Source organism: Lissotriton vulgaris, chromosome 3_2 (assembly GCF_964263255.1).
Source record: "Lissotriton vulgaris chromosome 3_2, aLisVul1.2, whole genome shotgun sequence".
Taxonomy (NCBI): Eukaryota; Metazoa; Chordata; class Amphibia; order Caudata; family Salamandridae; genus Lissotriton; species Lissotriton vulgaris.
In genome coordinates, this window is record NC_141690.1 from 113642428 (window position 1) to 113667896 (window position 25469).

A 25469-nucleotide genomic window follows, 5' to 3' on the forward strand; every position below is an offset into this window, starting at 1 on the left:
GCAGTGTTTCTTTTGGGCTACTAGCTGGGGCTGAGCCAGGGAGCTCTATTAAGGGTTCCCTGCTTTATCAGTTAGGGCTTCTTAAAATTTCTATCCCCAGAACTGGTAACCAAAGTCTGACCACCACTTATGTGCTTCATTGAGTTCTACTGGTCCAGGAATCAGGGGCAAGCCTTGGCCACTTGCGTCCTAGGGCTGAACAGGCCCCTGAAGGCTTGTATGGTGAGTCTTTTGATACAAAATGGGAATGAAAAAGTGGTCTGACCAGGGAATCCGGATAGGAGTGAGGGTCTGCAGTTTGGGATCATTAGAAAACATGGGGTCCAGAAAGTGCCCTTTTTTGTGTGTCGCTGAGCCCACCTGTTGCGTAAGTTGCAAGGCCTCAAGGTCAGCCAAGAGTCTCTTGGCTGGTGGGTTGTTAGTGTCATCCACACGGATGTTGAAATTGCCTATTGAGGTGAAATAACTTTTCCCTATGCTCAGGCTGGCCAGGAGATCAGGGATAGACTCTACAAAAGACCTACAAGTCCCCATAGGCCTGGAGATGAGGCTGCCCGAGAAGGAGGATGTGGATGAGAGGGACAGTCTAAATTTGATGGCCTCACAGTTGGTTATATAAAGGGGGCCTAGAGCAGCTCAAATGTGATTTATAAAGGATGGCAACGCCGCCTCCCGCTTTTCCTACTCTGTCAAGTTGGTGTATTCCATAGCCTTGGGGAAGGTTAATGATGATGTCTGGCGAGGAGCTCTCTTTAAGCCATGTTTCAATAAGAAACAACACATCAAGATCTTCATCCTCAAGAAGCATCCTTATCTCAATATAATGTCCTGGAACGGATCTACAGTTGATTAGCCCCATCTTCCAGTGCTTCAAGTTATTGCTCAGCAACCCTTTGTGACTGCCAATCAGTAGGGAAGTGTCTGATGAGAACCCGCATTTTCGGTAGCCCAGATGGTAATTGAGATCAAGGAAGTGGAAGCAGAGAGGGGACATAGCTGGCCTGAATGATTCAATTCCTCTTTAGAGAACTTGATTGTGTTTGCGTGGTCCATGCAAAATTGGGCAGGGTCTCTGGCCCCTGGTCCCGCCATAAGTAGGCGAGCCACTTGAGGCTAGACCGCTAAGCCACCCACTCCGTGACCAAGGGGAGGAGCCATCCTCTCTATGGTCTGAGGGGATGGAGCAGATTCCCTTCACGCTATGGAGCTTCCTGAAGACGAGGTAAGGCTTTTGGTGCAATGCCTACTTGTATGATTAAAGCGGTACAGCGCAGAACATAAATTCAAATTCACAGTAAATTTTGAAAAACAGGTCAAAAGGTTCTTAAAACATAGAGCATTAAATGTCTCAAACTTTAAGGATGGAATGAGGAGGAAGAAGTTCTTTCACCTCTCCAGGCAGGATTCCGAAGCCATACAAGCACTATAGATCAGGTTTTTAGATTTGTCTTAATTTATTGGCGGGTGGTTGTGTTAGGGGGGGGGCACGATCTACGCGGCATTTGTCGACCTCAAATCAGCGTTCGACTTGGTGCTGCGTGCTAAAATGTGGGACGTTTTTCAAGAGCAGGGTATGCCACTAAATATTTTGTCCTTTTTAAAAATATTACATGAGGAGAATTTTGCCCAAGTTAGATGGAACCAACAGCGTGGTGTTACTGACAAGTTCAGGATTGCCAGAGGTGTTCGCCACGGGTGCGTACTTGCCCCGACCCTCTTTTCATTATACATCAACAGGGTGATCGCCTACTACGAGCATCAGCCTACTGATGCCCCTAAACTGGATAATAGGTTGATCCCCCTGCTGATGTTTTCAGACAACACCCTGTTGATTTCAAAAACTCAAAGGAGCTTACAAAAAGCTATAGATGTGTTCAAGGTCTTCTGCAATGACCATGGACTTCTAATAAATGTGAGTAAGACCAAGTTCATGGTCCTCCACAAGTCCAAATACGTAAGAGGGAAGGTGATCATGAATGGGGCACAACTCGAACAGACCCAAGTTTTCTCATATTTGGGCATAACCCTGGCTTCAAAATTGGATTGGAAATCCCACACATCCCAGCTGGTTACTATGCATGCGCAGCTGCGGGAGCTTTAACAAAAGAGCTACTTCTCTCACACACCAGACCAATTACCCCTGCATTGAAAATTTACGATGCTAAGATTAGAGCTGCAGTTCTTTACGGGGCGGAATTATGGGGTTATAGTAATCTTGAACCCCTAACTAGGGCACAACATTAATTTTTACGAGGTATCACAGGTCTTAACGTATCTACCCCTCTGACCCCTCTTTTTATGACTTGGGTTCGCAATGCCTGGAGGACATGGCCCGCTACAGACCAGTGGCATACTGGAGGAGATTGCGGGTCACGCCAGATCTCTCCCAGTATGCTCGGGCATTTCTCAAAGTTAGAGATGCGGATAGAGCACATCAAATCACCTGGATGAGGGAGGCAAAGGCAACCTACATAGCAATGGGCCTAGCCAGCTTGTGGGAAGATCCAACAGCCCATACCTTCCCACCTAAGAAAACATTTAGAGAACTTTATTGGAGTATGGTTTCCTTGAAAAGATTTGGCAGCTGTGTTGGTCCGTCTTTGACCGCGGAATTTCTGGAACTTAAAAGCTCGACAGCTTTAGAGGAATATTGGGATTGTATTACTGTACCTGAGGATAGGAAGCGATTCCACCAATTCAGGGTGGGTACATTAACAATTAATTCCTTTACTGCCAAATGGAGAAACGGCAATGACCCTAGCTTCCCTTTTTGCCGTTCCCAACTAGAAAGTATTGGGCATATTTTATTTATCTGTCCTGAATACAAAGCCCCAAGGCAAATGTGGCTAAAACCCATTTGTTTACAGTTGGGACTCAATACAGGGGTTGAGGCATTAAGGATTCTTATAACAAATAGCACTCAACCCGTGGTTACTGCTGTAGCAAAATTTCTCCATTGGATGTGGATCATCCGAGCTCGCACATTACGTTTTAACTGAGTATTTTTATTATCAGCCACCTAAAACCTGTATAGGGGCACGTATTGTATATAGAACACTGTCTACCCACTCTTTTTATAACTTGTTTTTAAAAAAACAGACTTAAATCATTTTTTTTTTAAAGTAAGGGTGGGGTAGATTGGGATCTGCCTCATTGCTCTGAAGTTCACATCGGTTCTGTGTCTTGAATTTAATTGTATATCATGTTACCTTGTTGGTTTAAAAAATATATATATAGCTTGATATTTCTTTTTTAACCTGTTGTCTTTTATGATTTCAACAATTGAAATAAAGACTTATAAATGAAATGAATGAAATGACTCAAGCTTTAAGAGTAAAGCAGCGCGATGAAGCGACGCTGCGATACCTCCCAGAGAGTCAGGCAGCAGCATCAGTCAGGCAGCAGAGTGCTTCCTTTAATCTTCGGCGGCACAAGTACAACAAATCCTACACCTAAATGACACATTTCCAAAAGTAAACTCCTTACAGGTTAAAGTTTCTTCTCTGCAGAGACAAGTAAAAGACCTTTGAAATCGTAATCGATTAAATAATCTACACATTTATGGTCTTCCCGAAGGCACGGAAGGGGCGGATGTTATTTCTTTTTTCACATCTTTTTACCTCAGATCCTATAGTTACCAGAGAATTCACAAATAAATATCCAAAGAGCTCAACGATTGGGTCATCCTCCTTCAGCTACTTCACCCCCCCATGAGACCAAGAGGGGTTGTTCTCTACTTCTTAGAGTACACAGATTTAATGCAGGTTATCTCGGCCTTGCGACGTCTTAAGAAAATCCCTTGGTCTGGAAATGCCTTATATTTCTCTCAAGACTATGCCAAAGCTAAGGCAGACAGAAGAGGAAAATGTATTAGCATGAGACCTGCCCTTCACTCAATTGGAGCCCAGTTTGCGAGACTTCCTTACTTCTTGCAGAGCTACTTTCATGGATGTTGCTGCCTCGGTATCTACAAAGTTACTGATTTGTGTTGCTAAGCTTAGTTGTTACAAATATCGATTTTTTGAATTTATATGCCATTTTATGATGTTGATGAGTTTTCTTGTTCCTATTTACAATATAATAGGTTGTTTTAATCTGACTAACATTTTAAAATGCTCTTTTCGTGGATGCCTTAGTTCCCCGCATCGCCTCCCTTCCCGTGTCATGTCACTCCCTCTGGACCCGACGTGATGTCTTCCTCATGTGGTCCCTCCCCCACCTTCATAACGTTTTTTTTAGGTATGTTATCCTCATTGTTTGTCTGTTTACCCTTTTTGTGCTGTATTATTGTTCGATGTATTTTTTTCTCTTATCACAAGGTCTTTTGTCTCCTTTTTTCTCTTTTTTTCCTCCTTTCTACCTTTTTGTTTCTTTCCGATCTAAAACTTTCTAACTTATCTTATTCTCTGCAGAACATTCTTTCTTCTTTACCTTTTTTGGCTTCGTTGTGTTTTCTCTCAATTAAGGGCTGATAGGTTTCTACATTTTGTCTGCTCACAATGGTCTTGACAATGATTTCCTGGAATGTCAGGGGTTTAAATTATCTGATTAAAAGACAGAGTGTTATCACTCACTTAGCAAAACTTAATGTGCATGTAGTTTTTCTGCAGGAGACTCAATTATCAGATACTGAAAGTACAAAACTGAGAAGAGGATGGGTGGGCGAAATTTTCTATTCACCTGCTCTGGGGAAAAAGCATGGTGTTGCAATACTTTGTCATAAGACTTTGAAAATCCAATTGACTTCTTGGAGGAATGAAGAGGGGAGATGGTTAATACTTAAATTGTACTGTGATAAAACACCAATTGTTTTGTTTAATGTGTATGGGCCCAACGCACCTGATTATAAATGTTGGTCTCTAAATTCCTAGAAGCTTTTGCAATATCCAGATGACAGTCTGGATCTAGCCGGAGACAGCAATCTACCTGTTGATCCCTTTTTAGACGGACACTCAACATCGCAATACATTCGAAACTAATCACAGAAAACGTTCACACAAGCAGTTCAGAGATGTAATCTAACGGATGCTTGGGACTATGCAACCCAACTCTAAGACAATACACCTTTTTCTCTACAGTATACCATACACAATCTTGAATTGATTATGTTTTTGTATCACATCACCTCAATCATTCCTTGCATTCAGTGGATATTCGCCCAATTCTGATATCCAACCATGCTCCACTTTCTGTACATTTAGACCTCATACCCAAATCTACTTTCCTAAAAGATGGAAATTTAATGACTCTTTACTAGTGGATTCCTCTTTCACCTCTTCCTTTACAGCTTTTGCTCAGGATTTTTTCCTCCTAAACCAGATGGAAGGGATCCTTTTTCATACTGGTTGGGGTACATTCAAGGCCTCAGCTCGAGATTTTATAATGAACATAGTTTTAAAAAAAAAGACGTCTGTCACAATCCCAATTGAAACTTTTTCTTAATGAAATAAAGCTTTTAGAACATTCCCATTTTACAGTCAATTCCCAAAAAGTTCTCAATCAATTAATTCAAGCCAAACTTAATTTTTATAAAGTATACAATGATAATGCTGCTTCATATCTTCTCAAATCTAGTGCGAAGTTATATGGAGGTCAAAATAGAGCCGGAAACCTTCTAGCTAACGATATGAAAATTAAACAAAATAAATTATTAATTGAATCAATTACTGACGATAATGGCTCCTCTCATCACCATGACCAAGATATTGCAACTCAATTTCAAAAAATGTTTATGGATCTTTACACGCCGGAGCACGCACCTTCTGATTTTACAATTGTAAGTTATCTCTCCACTATTTCAAACCCGGCTTATTCTCAAGTTTATTTCTCTACCCTAAAGACAGATATTACTCAAACAGAACTTCAACTTGCACTATTCCCCATTAAAAAAGATAAAGCCCCTGGACCAGACTGTTTCACAGCTGAGTTGTATACATATATTTTCCAAATTGCTTCTCCCTAAACTCTGTCTGTTAATTCATTATTTTCTTAATTTAGCTGCTTCCTCTGGTTTGTTTCTAGATGCCTACATTTGTTTAATTCAGAAAGCATGCAAAGATCCACATTTTTGTAAGAATTACCGTCGCATCTCCTTAGTTAATTTAGATTATAAAATCCTCTCTATGGCATTGGCCTTGAGGCTAAAAATTAATCCCCCGGATCTTTTAGGCAAGGAACAATCGGGCTTTGTCAAAGGTAGATTTCTTTCAGACAATACCATTCTATTTTTTATATTCTTTCTAGATCTGCAAACCTGCCCAATTCTTTAGAGGCAATTGCTTTAGATGCCGAGAAGGCTTTCGATCGCATCATTTGGTCCTTCATTTTTCAAATTGTAACATGGTTTGGTTTTGGGCCGAAGTACATGGCTCTTATTTCTCTTCTTTACTCTTCCCCTAAGGCAGCTATTCGTGTTAATGGACTCATATCTTCTTTTTGTAACCTACATAGAGGGGTACGTCAAGGTTGCCCTCTCTCCCCCTTTCTTTTTAATCTAGCATTGGAATCATTTTTATCTCGAATCCTCCAGAATGTTAACCTTCATAGTTTCATTCATGGCTCACAACAGGTTAAATTGGCTGCATATGCTGATGATATTTTATTATTTATTTCTCAACCTAATTCCTTGCTCCCCGCTTTCATGTCAGAAGTTGCTTCTGAATGAACGGTCTCTGGTTATAGGCTAAACCCTGACAAATGCAAAATTCTACCCCTTAATAAGTTTACTTTTAGTCATGATTTTTCCTCCTCTCAATTTACATGGCAACCCAAACAACTAATTATCTTGGTCTTCAATTCTCTTTCTCCATCTTGTCTTGCATCTCAATTAATATGGACAATTGTAATCAGAGAATCACTTCTCTAACCAGTAAATGGCATCCTGTTTATTTGTCTTGGTGGGGTCGTCTGGACACATTTAAGATGATTATGGTCCTTGTTGTTCTCTTCACTCTTTCTAATATTCCATTACATGTTCCTCTTAAATATTATAAGAACTTAAATCACTATTATCTGCTTTCCTTTGGAGTAACAAGAAACTGTGTATGTCTCTAGCAAAGTTGAAATGACGTAAAGTTGAAGGTGGAGTACTTTACCCTGATTTTCCGAATGATCAGAAATCTTTCCTTTTGCGGCAAAGTGCATCCTCCTTGCTATATACTCTGTTATGGGTTGACTTAGAACAAGCTTTCTTGTCACCATATTCTTTTTCAGAATTCTTGTCTTTCATAAGAAAACTTTGTAAACTGTCCAAACTTATTATTAACAATACTTACAAATTATTATCCTTTGTAATACATTTTTCACCCACAGATTTTGATTCCTTTCTTAATTCTACAATATGGAATAACCCAAGTCAAGTCAAGCAAGCTTTATTCGACGATTGTCACAAAAGGTGTTTCCATATAAAAAATACATGCTAAAATGAATAAAATTAAGTTAAGATTTCAAATCATAAAATTCATAAAATAAAAACAATTCATTACCAGTACAGTTATAGGGGATACTATTGCAAAATGATTAGCAGAAATGCTTAACCTACATAAATTAAGATTATTCTTTCAACAATCGGCATCTGATTGACCATGCCCAGCCTAAGAATTTTGCCACCGCTACATACACAGTCATGTTTGGGAAGGTACGAATAATCCTGATTGCAACTAGTCCACTACTAGTGCCCAGTAATCTACACATTGGGCGTAGCCACTTCCGGTGAGGTGCCGCATACACTGGGCATTCAAACAGGAGGTGGCCAATGGTTTCAGGAATACCCAAGCAGGCTGGACAGGCTACCTTGCCCCCACTGGTCCACCTATTGGCAAACGCCCTTACTGGTAAACTTCCTATCCTTAATTGGAAGTAGAGCTTGCGATCAAGAGGTTTTGTATTAATATCCCAAAAATCTTCGAGTTTAGGCCCCTCTTTAATTTCTAGAAACAGACCAGTTAAGGGATGCGAAGGAGTGCTCCTGAAAGTTTTTGAGGCCACAAGGTTCCAATACAAGGTCCTAAGAACCTTCTTGGGCGGGAACCTGGCGTTTGCTGGGTCTTCCCACAGTTCCCCTAAGCCTAAATCACGAAGAACACTCCGAATATGTCCTAGCCACTTGATTTTACGGGAACAATCACTTCTAATTACATCCATCAACCCTCTAGTGTATGTGTCCAGTTCCGGGGTGGTCCAAATCCGCCTCCAATATAGAATTGGCCGCAGAGATGCAATAAGTGCTACTGGCGACAGGCCCAGATCATGAAATAAGGGGCTCAGTGGGGTACTCTGGGGTAACTTTATTAGTTTCCTAAGGAATTAATTTTCTGACTTCATATAGAGTAGAACTAACTACTTTGCCATTGTAAACCGATAGCACAGGAGCTATTGGCTTAGTCAAAGACCTGGAATGTTCTAGACTCAGAGCTCCAGAGAGCTGGCGATGCTTAAGGGTGGCCAACTCAATCTGCTGCTTCCAGGATAGGTCCTGTTGGATACAGACACACAGATAGCTAAATGCCTGTACCTTCTCCAGAGGTCCATTGCTCATGCTTACAGTACCCCTATTTGTATTAGGTGCATTAAAAGACATGTACTTGGATTTAGAACATTAACCTCCAGACCTCGGACGATGCAGAAATCTTCAAAAATTAACAGTGCCTTCTACAACCCGTTCGGGGTTTTTGCTACTAAAAGACAATCGTCAGCAAACATTAAAATAGGGATTTTAGCTCCTGCGAGGATAGGTGCGTCAACATTAGAACCAATTAGAATTTTGGCAATATCATTAATGTACAATGAAAATAAGGTTGGAGCCAGGACACAACCTTGGCGAACACCTGTTTCTATGGGGAACTGGGATGTTACGTTACCAGGACTACCCCATCTAATCTGCGCAAAATTCTCCTGGTGGAGTTTTTTAATTAATGACAGAATGGCCCCAGGCATACCCATATCATTGAGCACTTTCCACAGTGGTGATCGCGGGACCAGATCGAAAGCTGCTCTTAGATCTATGAATGCGACAAATAGGCTGCCACGTCCAATTACCACAGTCTTCCAGTATAACATTGCAAAGTGCAAGACCTGGTCGACTGTGCTGATGGAAGTTCTAAAACCAGCCTGCAAATGGGACAAGATACTATGGTCCCGTTCCCAAACCTGGACCTTATTTAAAATAAGCCTACCAATGATTTTTTGGGTGGAATAACCCATTTATTAAGGTGAAAGGACATCCTATTTATTGGCATTTTTGGCAAATCAAGGGGATGATCTAGATCCATCAACTATTTGATTGTGATACATTTCTTACTTTTCCTCAAGTACATAATCTTTTTTGCCTTCCATCTACTTTCCTAACCACGTTTCTTCTTCTACAGGAGATTATGGTTCAAGCACATAACTATTTAAAATCTACCTCATCCACTGATTCTTCATCATCTACAAAGCTATCTGACATTTTACCTACATGCCCCAGGGCATCCCTTGTTTATTCTCAGTTACTTGAACCTCCCATGTGTAGATCCAAATCTAAGACAGAACTTAAGTGGGAAGAAGATCTTTCCACAAATATATCTATACCTTCCTGGAAACAAATCTGGATTAAAATTAGGAAGTCTTCTTGTGCAGCAAGCACTACACAAATCAATCAATCAATCAATCAAAGACATTTATAGAGCGCACTACTTACCCGTAGGTTCTCAAGGCGCTTAGGGGGGGGGGGGGGGTTCCGTTACTGCTCGAACAGCCAGGTCTTGAGCTTCTTCCTGAAGGAGAGGTGGTCTTGGGTCAGGCGCAGGTCGGCCGGGAGGGAGTTCCAGGTCTTGGTGGCCAGGTAGGAGAAGGACCTTCCTCCTGTTGTCGCTCTTCGGATGCGTGGGATGGCGGCGAGGGCGTGGCTGGCTGATCGGAGGTGGCGTTTGGGAGCGTAGAAGTTGATTCGGTTGTTGAGGTAGCTCGGGCCTTGATCGTGTAGTGCTTTGTGTGCGTGGGTGAGGAGACGGAAGGTGATTCTTTTGTTGACGGGGAGCCAATGCAGGTCTCTCAGGTGTCCAGGGATGTGGTTGTTTCGTGGGATGTCGAGGATGAGTCTGGTTGAGGCGTTCTGGATCCGCTGGAGTCTCTTCTGGAGCTTGGCGGTGGTTCCGGCGTAGAGGGCGTTGCCGTAGTCCAGTCGGCTGGTGACGAGGGCCTGGGTGACGGTCTTCCTGGTCTCCGCTGGGATCCACCAGAAGATCTTCCGTAGCATGCGCAGGATGTTGAAGCACGACGAGGAGACGGCGTTGACTTGTCTGGTCATGGAGAGGGAGGAGTCCAGGATGAAGCCCAGGTTGCGTGCGTGGTTCGTCGGTTTGGGTGCGGTGCCCAGGGCGGGGGGCCACCAGGAGTCGTCCCAGGCGGAGGGCGAGGAGCCCAGGATGAGGACCTCCGTCTTGTCCGAGTTCAGTTTCAGGCGGCTGGTCGTCATCCACTCGGCTACATCTTTCATCCCTTCGTGCAGGTTGGCTCTGGCGGCGGCGGGGTCGTTGGTCAGGGAGAGGATCAGCTGGGTGTCGTCGGCGTAGGAGATTATGTTGAGGTTGTGTTGGCGTGCGATGGCCGCGAGGGGGTGTTATATCCTGCTCTTCCTCTCTCTTTGTCCCTCCTTAGTGTTAGTGTCTGCTTGTCTATGTCATGTCTCTGTGATGTCATCCAGGATTCTACCTGTTGCTGTTCAAGGGATTTATCAGTTACCTGGAGGCTGAGCAGGAAGTTATCTGCTCCCGGTGGGGTTTCTTACCATATTACATTCCTACCTGAATGCTGTACCTTCTATCTAATCTCAAGAATAAATATACTACATGAACATTGCAACAAGGACCCTTCATCTTTATTTTATTGAATTTAACACTGGCGACGAGGTAAAAAAGGACCCATTTAAAAGAAAAAGGACTTCATTGAATTTAAAAAGGACATCATTGAAACCAAAGACAAGAAGAGAAACGTTTAAAGTTACTTTCCTGCTTCTGGGTACCCCACCGGTGTCTGAATCCAACTGACAGCTTCAACCCAGAGCATTGGAATAACCTTTGCTGAAGTAATACTACTACTAAATCATCTGGCACTAGAGCAAAACTTAAAGGACTCCCTGTTTTCATCTAGTGAGTCAGCGTTTTACGTGAGTAATGTTACTGCTGCTGTCTGTCCTAGGTGTGCCTGTGCTACTTCTGCAACCTCCTGTTTAAATGAAAGTGTGCCTGTGCTATTTCTGAAATCTGCTGTTTAAAAGATTGTCAGCTCACTTTGTGACTTCAGTTTATTGCCTGCGCAACTTGTGCCAACCTGCTGTTTAAAGGTCTCCTGTTTACAAAAGCGCTACTAACTGGGACCGTGACAACCTGCAATTAAAATTAAAGTCATCAATCTGTGTGAACTCCATGTTTCGGTACCTTGGAGGTTGTGCACTAGCAGTTTGAGTGAAGAGACGGCTATTCTACTTTGTTATTTGGCTTGCCGTGTGGCCTACGCTGAGACCTGATGCCTATTTCTGCCAACCACGTCCTGAGCATACTCTGCAAACTGTGCTGGAATTCACATGCCAGCGCTTGGCTCTACACCATTTGGGAGTCTGTCTACATGCCTGACTTCGAGAATTGGAACTTGATCTGCACACCATTAATTTCTGACATTACACTACGTTTGGATCTGTAACCCGGGTGAGAGATCGCTCACCGGTGTTTGCTGTTTCATGATTTATTTATTTATTTATTTCCCTTGAAAAAAAAATTGTGTTCTCCAACAAGGTACTGTTTGATTTTCTTTACATTTTCCCATGGACATTTCTACAGAGCTGTTTGTGTCTCCCTTCGTTCAAATGACAACGGTGACTACTTTCATTATTTTGATTTGTTATGTTTAAGATGTTGTGAACAATTTTGCATATTTCCTAATTTATGCAATGTGTAGTTAGCGCTGTAATTTACCCTTGAGTGCATTTCTTCTAAGTACTGTGGTGTGCTAAATATCTATTTATATGCTCAATGCTTAGAACTCTGTTTCTAGGTTATGTAAGTATGCTGTTACATGTTCTTTTCTGTGTGGATTTGCAAGTGATGCATTTTGAAATAATTTATTCTATTATTGCCTACTTTACTGGAGCCACGTTTGTGCTCAACCTTTGTTGAGGTGCTCATTTGCTTTCATTTTGGTGATGATTTGTAGGCGTTATGCTTATTGGGGTCATTTATGTGCTCAACTATGTTGAGGTGCTCCAATTTGTTTTCATTCTTAGTGATGATGAGCTAGAGTGATGCTCAATTTTGATGTTTATTTCTGTTATGAACCACTTTAGAGTGCTCTATTGTTAGAGGTGTTCATGCGCTTGCTATTAGAAGCCATAGGGGCTCAATTTTATTGTCATTTCAGATGAACCACTTATAGTGCTCTATGGTTAGAGGAGTTCATCTATTTACTGTCAGGACCCGCAGGGCTCAGTTTTATTGGTGATTTTCTGTTACTTACTGTGAGGAGCTGCATGGGCTCAGTTTTATTCTATTGATAGAGAAGTTGTGCATTTTCTGTGAAGAGCCGTATTGTCATGAACCACTTTTACTGTGCTCTATGTTTAGAGGAGTTCATGTATTTACTTTGAGAAGTTGAGCTCATTTTTATTGTGCTTTATTTTAGAGCAGTTTTATTCTATTGATAGAGAAGTTGTACATTTTCTGTGAAGAGCCGTTTTGTCATGGACCACTTTTACTGTGCTCTATGTTTAGAGGAGTTCATGTGTCTACTTTGAGGAGTTGGGCTCATTTTTATTGTGCTTTATTTTAGAGGAATAGAAAATATTCGAATTTGAGGAGTTGATATTTCATTTTCTATCTACGGTACTGAGCCATACTGTACCTTTGCTCATTTGTATTGAGATGTTCAGTTTTCATTTCATTTAAGCTTACATTCTTTTGTTAGCTTACGGTGCTTGTACAACCTTTGTACCTGCGCCCCTTTGATACTCTTATTTCCATCATGTTGAAGAGGGTGTTTATTTCTGGGGCATTTATGTTCTTTCTTTCTTCTGCCGTTCTGCTTCTGCCTTCTTCTGTTTCATCTTATTCATTTTTTCAATTAAAGGAGGGAGGTGTGTTATATCCTGTTCTTCCTCTCTCTTTGTCCCTCCTTAGTGTTAGTGTCTGCTTGTCTATGTCATGTCTCTGTGATGTCATCCAGGATTCTACCTGTTGCTGTTCAAGGGATTTATCAGTTACCTGGAGGCTGAGCAGGAAGTTATCTGCTCCCGGTGGGGTTTCTTACCATATTACATTCCTACCTGAATGCTGTACCTTCTATCTAATCTCAAGAATAAATATACTACATGAACATTGCAACAAGGACCCTTCATCTTTATTTTATTGAATTTAACAGGGGGCTCATGTAGACGTTGAAGAGGGTAGGGCTCAGCGAGGATCCTTGAGGGACGCCGCAGATGACTTTGGTGGCCTCTGACTTGTACGGTGGTAGGCGGACTCTCTGTGTTCTTCCGTCGAGGAAGGAGACGATCCATTCCAGTGCCTTCTCCTGGATTCCGACGTTGCTGAGGCGCTGCACTAGGGTGCGGTGGCAGACAGTGTCGAAGGCCGCGGAGAGGTCTAGGAGGATGAGGGCCGCTGTTTCTCCGTTGTCTATCAGGGCTCGGATGTCGTCGGTGGCGGCGATGAGGGCGGTCTCGGTGCTGTGGTTGGCTCGGAAGCCGGACTGTGAGGGGTCGAGGGATCCGTTCGTCTCGAGGAAGGCGGCAAGCTGTTTGTTGACGGTCTTCTCGATGACTTTGGCTGGAAACGGGAGTAGCGAGATGGGGCAGTAATTCTTGAGTTCGGTGGGGTCTGCTGTAGGTTTCTTGAGTAGAGCGCTGAGTTCGGCGTGCTTCCAGCTCTCGGGGAAGGTGGCGGTGTCGAAGGAGGTGTTGATAATGTCCCGCAGGTGGGGTGCGATGACAGCGTCGGCCTTGTTGAAGACGTGGTGAGGGCAGGGGTCGGTCGGAGATCCGGAGTGGACGGAGTTCATCATGCGGACGGTGTCTTCGGTGCTGATCGGAGTCCAGGCTCGGAGGGTGTTGGTGGGCGGCGTTGCTGTGGTCGTGGCGTGCGTCGGTTGAGTGCTGAAGCTGTTGTGTATGTCCGCGATCTTGTTGTGGAAGTAGGAGGCGAGGGAGTTGCAGAGGTCTTGCGAAGGGGTGATGTCGTTGTTTCCGGCGTTGGGGTTGGAGAGCTCTTTCACGATGTTGAAGAGTTCCTTGCAGTTGTGTGCGTTGTTGTCCAGCCGGTCTTTGAAGGCAGTTTTCTTGGCGGTGCGGATCATTTGGTGGTGCTTCCGGGTGGCCTGCTTGAGGGTGGTCAAGTTGTCCGGTGTTGGTTCCCTTCTCCAGACCTTCTCGAGGGCTCGGCAGTTCTTCTTGGAGCTCATGAGTTCGTTGGTGAACCATGGAGCTTTCTTGCTGGCGGGTCTGCTGGGCGGGGTCCTCAGAGGGGCGAGTTCGTCCGTGCAGTTGCTGATCCACTTCGTGAGGTTGTCGGCGGCCTGGCTGGGGTTCACTGAGCTGGCAGGAGGGTGCTGGCTCAGGGAAGCGGCGAGCTGGTCGGCTGTGATCTTGTTCTAGCTTCTTCGGGCAACCTGTGGCTGGTGGTGGTGGATCGTCGTTCTTTTAAAGGTGAAGTGGACGCAGCTGTGGTCCGTCCAGTGGAGTCCTGTGGCGTGGCTGAAGGCGATGTCTTTGCTGGATGAGAAGATGGCGTCGAGTGTGTGTCTGGTGAGGTGGGTGGGGGTGGGGGTGGACACCAGTTGCTTGAGTCCGAGGTTGGCGAGGTTGTCGAGCAGGGTGATGGTGTTGCGGTCGCTGTTGTTCTCCAGGTGGAAGTTGAGGTCCCCCAGGAGGATGTAGTCAGCGGAGGGGAGGGCGTGCGGGCTGATGAAGTCGGCGATGTCCTCGCTGAATTGTGTGCGTGGTCCCGGGGGTCGGTAGATCAGGGTGCCTCTGAGAGTGGTCTTCGGGTCGGTGCGGATCTGGAAGTGCAGGTGTTCGGCGGTTGTCAGGGTGTCGTCGGTGTAGGTCGTGATGCGGATGGTGTCCCTGTGGATGACGGCGATGCCTCCTCCCATCTGGTTGGCGGAGCGGTCCCTCCGGGTGATTTTGTATCCCTCTGGGATGGCGATGGCGATGTCGGGCGCTGAAGAGGCGTTCATCCAGGTCTCCGTGAGGAAGGCAACGCCAGGGGCTGTGGTGTCAAGGAGGTTCCAGAGTTCGATGGCATGCCTTTGGACGGAGCGGGTGTTGAGCAGGATGCACTTGAGGTGGTTGCTGCTGGTGTTCGGCTTGGCGGGGGCTGGTGCAGGGCAGGTCCGGATGCAGGTGAACTTGCAGGCGTGGCAGCTGAAGGGTCCGTGGGAGCGTCGTGGGGTGGCTCGGTAGCATCCTGGGATTCGGCCGGTGTTGAGTTCGATGAGGGTGGCAGCGGTGTACGTCAGGCGGGTGGGCGGGGGTCCTCGAGGGCCAGGGGTCCTGGCACTGGGTGCGGTCCAGGCGCGGACGGGCGTAGACGGGCTTACCTTTGGCGCGCCTTCGGCGCACAATCGGCGCGCCCGCTGCGCGTTCTCACGGTCGCCATAAGTGCGCGGGGGCGGAGCAGCTGGGAGGCGGGAGCGGGGAGGGTACAGAAGGGAAAAAGGGGCGGGGTTAGCGGCGGTGGCGGGAAGCGGGGAGGGAGGACGACGGGGGCTAACAAAAACAGGCAATACAGAAAGAAAAAACAAATACAGGAAACAAGCCAATACAGAGGACTAAACTAAACACACTTCAAATGTAGCAAAGATAACAGGGGCAGGTCAGGCGGCCACGGACCATGCCGCTCGAAGGCAGGGGGCGTGGTCATGCGGCGGCAGCCGGGGCAGCGAGGCAGAAGGCGGGGAGGCACACGCAGCAGCTGGTGGCCGTGCGGCGCGGGGGTGTCCTAGAACACTCTTTTTCATTTACAACAGACTTTTTATTAGACCCGATACCCTTCACAGGATTAACCAAGATATCCCTGACAATTGCTGAACTTGCTCCGTACCACAAGCTGATATGGTACATTTACTTTTCACTTGCCCTCTAGTTTGGCGCCAAAGTAATCTAATTTTTCAAAGTAATGTCTCTTTTTCTATCTCCAATGTGTTTTAGGTAGTATATCTGAGAATTAGGCTAATGCCCCTTTTTATATGCCAATGCTAGATTTGTTATTAGCACTTGCTTTCCAACATATAACCCCTAATTGGAAGGACTTTACACAACTGTCTTTTAGGGCGTGGTGGTACCCAGTTTGTCATAATGACTGATTAGATACTGCATATATGCATCTTGCCCGTAGAGCAGCGCATCCTGCGTTACACAAAAAATTATTGCAGGTGCAGGCCCGGCGATTCTGAGCAATCTATGTCATCATTACACTCTGACCCACGTTCTTCGTTCAGCCGACCTACATCTGACACCCGTGCCGCAGTTCTGTAGGTCTAGAGCAGGGAGACGCTTATTTAAGGTGCTTGCACTAGCTCTCTGGAATTCTCTGCCACTTTCTATCAGAAACACCATCAATCTCCTGTCCTTCAAAAGAGCTGTGAAGACCTGGCTGTTTCAATGATCTAGTAGCTCCTCTTGCACCCACTTGCCAGGCCCTAAACCTCGCTTTCCTTACATGTAAGACACCCCTAAGGTAGGCCCAAGGTAGCCCATGGGCAGGGTGCAGTGTATGTCAAAGGGAGAGCATGTACTGAGGTGTGTGACATGTTCTGATAGTCTTTCAATAGGGAAAACAAAATGCACCGTATTTCACTATCTGTCCGATAGGACAGAATGGGAGTTTATTTATAACAACTTATAAATATAACTTCCCATTGGGAAAAGATAGAAAGGTGGAGTGAAGTATGCCTGAACTCTGAATATAAAAATTCATCTTTTAGTAAAGATGTTTTTTATATTGTGTGTTTGAATATACAACTTTTTAGAAAGTGTGTATTTTTCTTGCCTAGCCGTCCTGCGTGCCTCTGCTGGTTTGTGGATTGACTGTCTGGCTTTGGAGGGACAGGGGATGGATGTGCATTCTCTCAGACACCCACAGGGGGGAGGGGCAAGGTTGATTTGTGTCCTGCCTTTCCTGAATGAGTCAGGGCTGGGTTGAATAGACCTGGGCTTGAATCAGAGTAGGGGGAGGAGATTTCTTTCACACCGGAATGGGCCTGGTCTGCCTTGGACAATGGTGTCTTCCCCTTCTGCTTCTGGTTTTGCCTGGGCAAAGAACTTCTCTGCCACCAGAGAACAAAGGAATATGTGTTATAAAAAGTGGAGCCCAGACCCCATAACTTTCGATTACTTCTGGGATTCAAGAGGACCATTTGCCAAGGAGAAAAGCTGGAAAAACTGAGAAGTACTGCCCCTTTACTGTGTTCAGTGTGGGGTTGGCCTTCAGTGGCTGTTTCTGACAAGGAAAGGACAAGGAATTTGCTGTGTCCCCTGCCTGAGGAAGATCTCCAAGGGCTTGAAGTACAGCTTGCCTCCTGTTCTGAAGTCTCAGGGATACAACTATTTCACCCCCGGCTCCCCTGAACTCCCTTGCTCAGAGTTCTGAACTGCCAAGTGGTGCCTGTTGCTGTTCTGGGCCTCTGGAGGTTGAGAGCTGGAAAAGTAATGCAACAAAGAGAAGCACAACGCATACAAACCAAACGCATCGCCGAAGAAACCGACAAAGTGCCTGCCCGTGGCTGGAGAAATCGCTGCACGTCACATCGAGTGCACTCATCTACGAAGGCCAAAATCACTGCACCGATTGCAAGAACCAATGCATCGTGGAACCGCGGCTGAAGTTATCAACGCAGCACTGTTGCTGCCGCATCAAGGACTGACACATCTCCGAACCTCATCCAGCGCTTTGGGGTGCCAAGTAGATATCAACGCTGAGGCTGCACTGAAAAAACTACGCATCACCTCCCCTGCGTGGCACTAAGGAACCAACGCACCACCTTCCCTGGAGTAAGAAACCAACGCATCACTTTCCCTGTGCCTAAGGAACCGATGCATCACCTTCTCTGCGGCTGTTTTTGTTCATGATTTTGACGGCATCCAAGGTACTTTGTGTTGAAACTGTCGCCTTTATAGTTTGCTATGGACAGAACAGTTTGTACCTTTTAAAAGTCATATTTTTATTACTGTGTTGTGGATTTTTGCCGTTTTGGTTTAGATAAAGAGTACTTCTGTTTTCTAAACTGATGTGGTGTCCCTTTGTAGTTTTTTCACAGTATTACTGTGTGTGTGCACAAATGCTTTACACACTGCCTCTGACATAAGCATGTCTGCTCATGCCAAGCTACCAAGGGGGTGAGCAGGGGTTATTTTAGAAGTGTATCCCCCTTACCCTGACTAGGAAGAAGGGTCCCTACTTGGACAAAGTGCAAACCATCGCCAACTGGAGATCCCCATGTTAAAAAGGGTTCCAAAGACAACCGGTAACCAAAGACCCTTTTATGTTGCCCGGCGGTATCGTCTCTATGACCCACCAATATTAATCAATGAAGAAGCCGGCGCTGGAGACTGGAAGGCGGGAAACGAGGATTTTATTCTCTCCGGAGGAGAACACATCAATTCAGACAGCAAGTATCGTCACGAGGTGCTCTAACCACATCTCTGAGGCCGGGCCTCTTATACTAGAGTTTACAACCTTTATTGCACATAACACATTCTCGTAATATTTTAATACTTGAAAGAACATCCTCGGAATCTCCCCTCCAGACCCGTTCCCACATACATTTACAGTTGGATTCCCCACCCCGGTCACAACAGGTGATGGTGGTCGCACAGCAGGGCATTCCGCCGATTCACGGAATGCGTGGGGTTGATCGGATCTCATGGGGTGGGGGCTTTGATCGGTTCGGGGGTCTTTTGATGGGGAGGGGAAGCTTCCTACTGTACGGGGTAATAAACAGTATCCGCAGGGTCAGGTGGCAGCCTGGGAACGAGGAAGACAAACGGGGACACAGGAAAAGGGGGTTTGCATCAAAAGGGTTTGAGGCCATGAAAGGAATGAGGGGAGGTGTCGCGCTGGGAACAGGATGGGATTCCGTGGTGAAGCCGTGCTGGAGAGGGGTTTATGACCCAAGGCATGAGAGAGCGGGGGTTGTCAGCGTGCGGGGGAATGCTTGCGAGGTTGAGAGAGAGAGAGAGACGCGCTGGCTATTAGTGAGGGGCAGGGAGGCCATGGTGCTCAAAATGGCTGCCGCTTACGCGCACGAATGGGCCTGGAAAGGGGGCAAGATGGCGCCGATAATGTTCACCAAGTTCGAATTTATTTTTCACAGTCCTCCCTTTAACATTTCCAAGACATCTTGCTGGCCTATTTCCTACCTACCCCTATATGCAGTGATCATAAGTAAGGGAGAGGGGACTTGGGTGAAAGAACTGTACGTAAACATCACATTATAAACATCATATTGAAAAATCTCATCAGTCAGTAGGCGGGTTCATTGTTAAGTTGGTTGCAGGAAAAGGTCATATCATATAAGTAAGTCCTTTTTGTATACGGTGGGTGCATAGTCGGTCCAATGGTGATTGGGAGAGAAAGGAGATACAGTAAAAATATCAGAGTTCTCGTTGTCCTTTTGTCGTCTTCTGTCGGCGCTGTTGAACACCTGGATTACCTATCAACAGAAATGTTCATGTGGATTGAGTCGTTGGAGGTCTGCGGGCAGGGGTACTTTTTCCTTTGTTTCGCCAGACCCCATAGGAGCAATGCGTTACGGTTTTGGAACAGGTGCACTCTCTTTTGTAGCGTAGAGCATAAGTTTGCAATAAAAATGCGATTGTTCCAGAATTGTGAGATCTGTTCGTATCTTGAGTCTCTGTGGTGGGCATTTCCTGTTGCTTCCATCATCTTCAGGGTGTTTGGTAGCGGGCAGAACCACAGACTTTATTTATCTTTTCTTCGGGGGCGACCCTTGGTGGAGTTCTAGGTCACCATTCTGGGATTTTACACAGTTCGTGGTCTACTTAGTTGGAGCTCCCTCCCTTCTGACGTAGGGAGTACTCTTCTCTGGGTAGCTCAGTAGGATTTGGAGGAACTTGGGAGTTCGGGTGGAAAGGTGCGGGTGTGAACAGTCCTTATGGTAGGTCGGAGGAAGAGGGGATGGAGCAAGGCCAAGTCGGGAACAGATCAGGGGGAGGCGGAGAGTTTGGCGTCAGGCGAGTCCGTGACCATGTTCAGAGAGCGGGGGCTTTTTGGCATACGTTGATCATAGAGCAGGGGCTTCAGGTCAGCCCTTTCCTTAGCTTTGTTTGAAACAGTGCCCCGTCCTGCGACTCCTTACTGCCGTGGTCTCGCCTTGGCCTCCGTTGCTGATGTTCCACAATCCGCAGTCAGGCCGCGTGCTCCCACATCCGGTCTCTTTCTCCTCCGACAGTGATATCCTTAAATGAGTGTTGAAAAGACAGTCTTTAGAGATTTTGCAGAAAAAGGTAATTACATGAATCTATTTTCTTTCCCAACACCAAGCGACTAGCGTAAGTACTCGCTACATTTGAGATTTTTGCGGCTTACGTATAAACAATTGATGATGGGTTTGCTGGATTCCTTACAACTTCCTTTTGTTGGCTAATTCTTTGACGCTTTGATGATTATTACGTTCATTTGTCATATGTCTATTATAGTAGATGTCAGTTCTTCTGGCAGAGGCCCATTTCCCTAGTACAAGTCTTGAAAGGCTAGGCTGGTCTTCCGGGCCTTGTATTTTACAAAAAGTGCAACGTGCTATTCACCATAGTCCGATAAGCATCCTTCTGAGGGATGAACATAGGCTAAACAAGTCTGCATTACATAAAAACATCCTATTTTCAACCATGCTTACTGCAACAAGTTCTTTCGTTTTTCAATCTAATTTTCAACTTTGCACACATCCTTCTAACTTTCTATATAAATCCTCGCAACCTGGTTACTACAAAAACTCGGGAGGGGTGGTTTGCAATAATTATTAAACTTATCCTCGGGGAGGGAGGGATCTGATGGATACCAAACTGGGAGCATTTTGGGTAGATGGGGGTGTCTCGATCATTTCTTACAGCTTGGGGTACGGAGACAATTTTCAATGGGGATGGTCGCATTACCACAGACACATTTTTATCATAGGAGCCACTGACAAATAGTTCCCTGAGAGTGGGTCAAATTTAGGGAACCTTAGTCGTCTTACCTGTCCCTTTCCTATCGGCCAATTTAAATTTCATCCATATTTTAGTAGAAAAGGAGAGGTAGTAACGTGGTACCAATACAATTTTATTTAGGACAGATTTGCGCAAATACTTGTGGTATTTGGGGCCAATCAGGAGATGCACCAGGTTCGCCAATTAGGTGCCAGTTGCTAGGAAGAGGGAAAGTGTGGAGGGGTGGAAGAGTGAGTGAGAGAAAGAGAGAGAGAGAGAGAGAGAGAGAGAGAGACAATAGGCCGAACAATACACGTGTGACATAGAGAATGACCGTGTATTGTTTGGGCTATTCAGTGCGTTACCCAACGTTAGACGTTTCGGGTCTGTTGTTAGGAGGTGGGAAGCATGCAGTTTTGGGACAGAAAAGCGTTAGATTTGGTAAAAAGGTCGTGAGAGCGTCCTTGTTGTGCCATTTTGTAGCGCTAGTCCGTCTTCATGCATCGGGCGTGACGTGGTTCCAGATCCCTCATGATACTCTAATCGGGATTCTAATGTAACCTGCAGAGGAAAAAGGGGGAGAAAAAGGGGAGGTAGGGGGACAACATTCGAACACATCAAATGTAAGGGCACGAAAATCCTTTACTTACCACATACTCGTACTTGTCTCTTCGGGATATAATCCCTTAGGGTGCTGGTTTCTTAAAGTCATGGGGGCAGGCAATGTGATAGGTGGTTCATGGGGAGGTTCGAGGATGGCATTAAGGATCGTGTGTAGTAAAAAAACGCTAAAAAGAGGAATCAGAGGTGCCTAGCGCGAGGTACCCGGTTTCGTAGATGTATCCGGTCATCGGGGTCCCTAAATCATTCCCAAAGCTGTGATGTTCTTAAGGCATACCAGTTCTTCGTTCAACCCTGTACCTTAGTACCTTCGACCACCATATCCTTATAACAATTTATCAATCACACCATTTTACTTTACCCATTCTCTGAAGTCGAGGTCCTTCTTCATAAGCAGCGTATCATACCTTCGTTTTGACCATCAGCCCAGGGCCGAACAACCATTTCTCGGATAACCTTAAAAAGAGAGCAGAACAGTTGCGCACAGAAAAACCCTCCCACCGATACCCGTATTGACAAAAGTACGCGGGGCCTATCCATAGCTTTTAAGACTTTTATTTGTAGAATTATTCAGTACGTAAAATGTGAGAGCGCAATTCATATTTTGGCCTGACATGTCGTCGATGGAAGCACATACAGTAGGGGGTTATTTTGTAGTACAAGAACATGTAAAAAGGTCTAATTAATTATTTGTAAGTAACCAAAAACATTTCATTGCGTGACGAAGGTATCAGGGGCATTTCAGTTCATGGATGGAAACACAGTCAAGCTCATCGTAATCACATTTCCTAAATGCAAACCGCGGGCGTGCATCATGAGCGACGTTAGGTATCAGTTACAACAAATATCAAAAATAAATTGTTCATTGAAATCAACATTTTTACAGAACCTCTTCTTAAATGTCTGCCAAGTGAACCCTCCTCCCTTTAACATCGAGTGCGCAATGGTTCATATATATACGTATATATCTTATTACATCAAGTTTCATTAGCTAAGGAACACCACGAGGCACCCGTAAGTTCCATTGATACCAGCGCCATTTTGGGCGAGGCCGGTTTAGTCCGGAAGTAGCATCAGGGGCAAAATATCCCCGACAATTGGCGGTTGGACCAGAGTCCCTTTCGGTAGTCCAAAAGAAAACTGTGCTAACAAAGGGGCTGGTGGTGTGGACCGTCAATCAAGAGAGGGAGGGGGTAAAGTCTCTCTTACCGGGTCATGTTGATGTTCAGCCGGAACTTGCTCGAGTTCGTTAGCCCATAATGTTCCTGGGTGGTTCAGACGGAAGCTGATGCAGACACGAGAGCACCGCCATCTTGTTGCTGTGCCGTAGTTATTTCGTTTGAGGGCAATGCAACTGTTCTTCACCGGAAGCCTAAAAGGGGCCGAGGGCTCTTGGGACTTTGGTAGAATCTTCAAAGTCGAGGGGATGTTTGTCGATGGTTGGGGGCTTGCGCCCAGGTGGGCAAGCGCCCGAGTTGCAATTTCGGACAAAGTTACTCCAGCGGCCTGGACCCGCCTTTCGAGGGCCCAGACGCCATTTCGAGGCCCTGCGGCAACCGCCCTTCGTCGTATCTACCAGGAGAGGAAGAAACTTCTTGTGATGGCGAAAGATGGAGCATCATTGCTGGAGCAGGACATTTTGGTTCGGGGCGCCAGGGTGCAGCAGTGGAGCCTTCATCTGGAGAGGTGAGGGAGGCTCACCGTGCTGTCCTCCTCTCCCGGTGCATCCTACGCCGTCTCTTGGAATCAGGGGCGCACATGATGACCACCCTACACCCCTGATTCCGACTCTTGGGGGACCACTGTACATCCGGTGCTCCGCAAATATGCCCGTCGGACATTGTATGTCCTGTGCTACGCAAGTATACCAGCCGGGTCTTGTATGTCCCGTTCTGAGAAAATATACGAGGCGGGCATTGTATGTCCTGTATTATGGAAATATACCAGCCGGACATTATATTTCCTGTGCAGCGTAGGTATATGGCCGTCGCCCGGCTGGAGGACATCGGCGCCGGTCCAGGGCAGGGAAGCCTCCTACCTGTGGAGGTGGAAGAGGCTCGTCCGCGTCGCCTCTTCCTCCCTGCCCACCCTGCATCCGTTCGATGGAGGAATTCGTGATGGCCGGACCAGAAGATACGAGGGAGGGGGTCATTTGCAGCCGCCCCCTCCCTACCTGTGGCCCGGGGGACGCCATCCCTGGAAGGGCGGTATGGGAAGACCATTTCATTGCCTGCTTGGCGGAGCCTCCAGGACTTTCTCGCCAGCGACCTCCTTTTGGCTCGTGGCTGCTGGCAGGCCCCGCCCCACACGTGCTATGTGTTTCGGATGGGCGGGACCATCGAACTGTTACATTGGAGGACTTCCGGAGTGAGCATAACACGTTTTGTATTTTTCCTATCAGTAAAGTTTGTTTTAGAAAGTTCTACTAGTTATTCTATTTACCGTTGGTTGTGTGTTTCCTTTACCGTGATTAAATCCTAAGTTTTATACAATAGACGCTTGGCTTCCTTGAGTCTTTTCTTTAACAGGGGGTTGTTTACACTGACCTGCAGTTGTGTTTGTTTTTTTTTTTTTTTTAGAGTGGGGGAGCAACAGAGAGCAATCAGTCCCAGAACTCTAACATGTCGTTAAAATTGGCCTGACGAAATCTGTGCCACCGAGCATAATCAAACGGGGTGGTCCTGTCTGTTCTGTCTGCACTAGTCTGATTGGTTTTTATCTCACGTCTTTTTCCTTTCTGTCGGTCCGTCCTTCCCGTCAACCCTCCATTCTTACCTATGCTTTGCAGAGTCGGGCATTGGACTTTCCAGTGTCCAAGACGTTTACAGAAAGCACATTGGTTTTGTTTTAAATCTGTCCGTCCTGTGCGTAATGTCGGGGGATTACCTTCAGGTCGTTGTGTTCCGGGGTTGGCTTGTCGGCACATCCCCTTACACCATTCGCTTTTCATGTCTACTCCTCGGGGCTGTGCCATCGCTGGCCCTTCCCTTTGCCTACTAGACGTTTGGAGGTTTGTCCGTCGTGTCCCTTCACCTTTTCTAAATTCGTCGCTTTCCCTTCGTTGCGTTGCTTCTTTGCGCCACATACCGAGACTATCGAGCATAATAGGTGTTGTTTCATTCCTACGAAGGGCTATTTCTACTGTTTCTATTTTGTCGAGATCAAAGGATCCTCTCAGTGGCCACTGTCTTTCTCGATCCCTTTTTGTATATTTATGCCACAGCTCACTATAGGCTATAGCAATTAATCCATGCTTCATGAACATGTCCTTATTAGGGGTGCCTTCCAGCGGAGCCGGATGGTTCATCTCTAATAAGCGGTCCGGGTTAAACAGGCTACTGACCAGTGGGGAGAAGACAGGCATGACGGATCACAATGGGATAATAGTCAGCACTACCTATCTTATCACTGCGCGCAAAGACTAGACAGAATATTTCTATTCTACGTTGTTTGCACGTAGTGAATACCTCATGAACCAATTCTGAGCAATCAATCAATGTTAGGTCAAAAATAAAAAATCAATATGGTCAATGGGGAGAATAAGTAGGCTCGCAAAGGTTCGCGTCACCTACCCTTTCACTATCTGTAAAGAGGGGACCTAATCTTCCCTGTTTTCAGACAGAGAATCTCCAGAAAACAATCTATAACAGTTAATCAATGGGGCAAAAGGGGCAATTGT

General features: G+C 45.8%; 1 protein-coding gene across 1 annotated transcript in view; it reads right to left on the minus strand.

Moving 5' to 3' along the window:
- The window catches only part of CC2D2A (coiled-coil and C2 domain containing 2A), a 432763-nt gene that overhangs the window by 246824 nt on the left and 160470 nt on the right, over window positions 1–25469 (minus strand). The gene's annotated exons all lie outside the window — the stretch shown is intronic.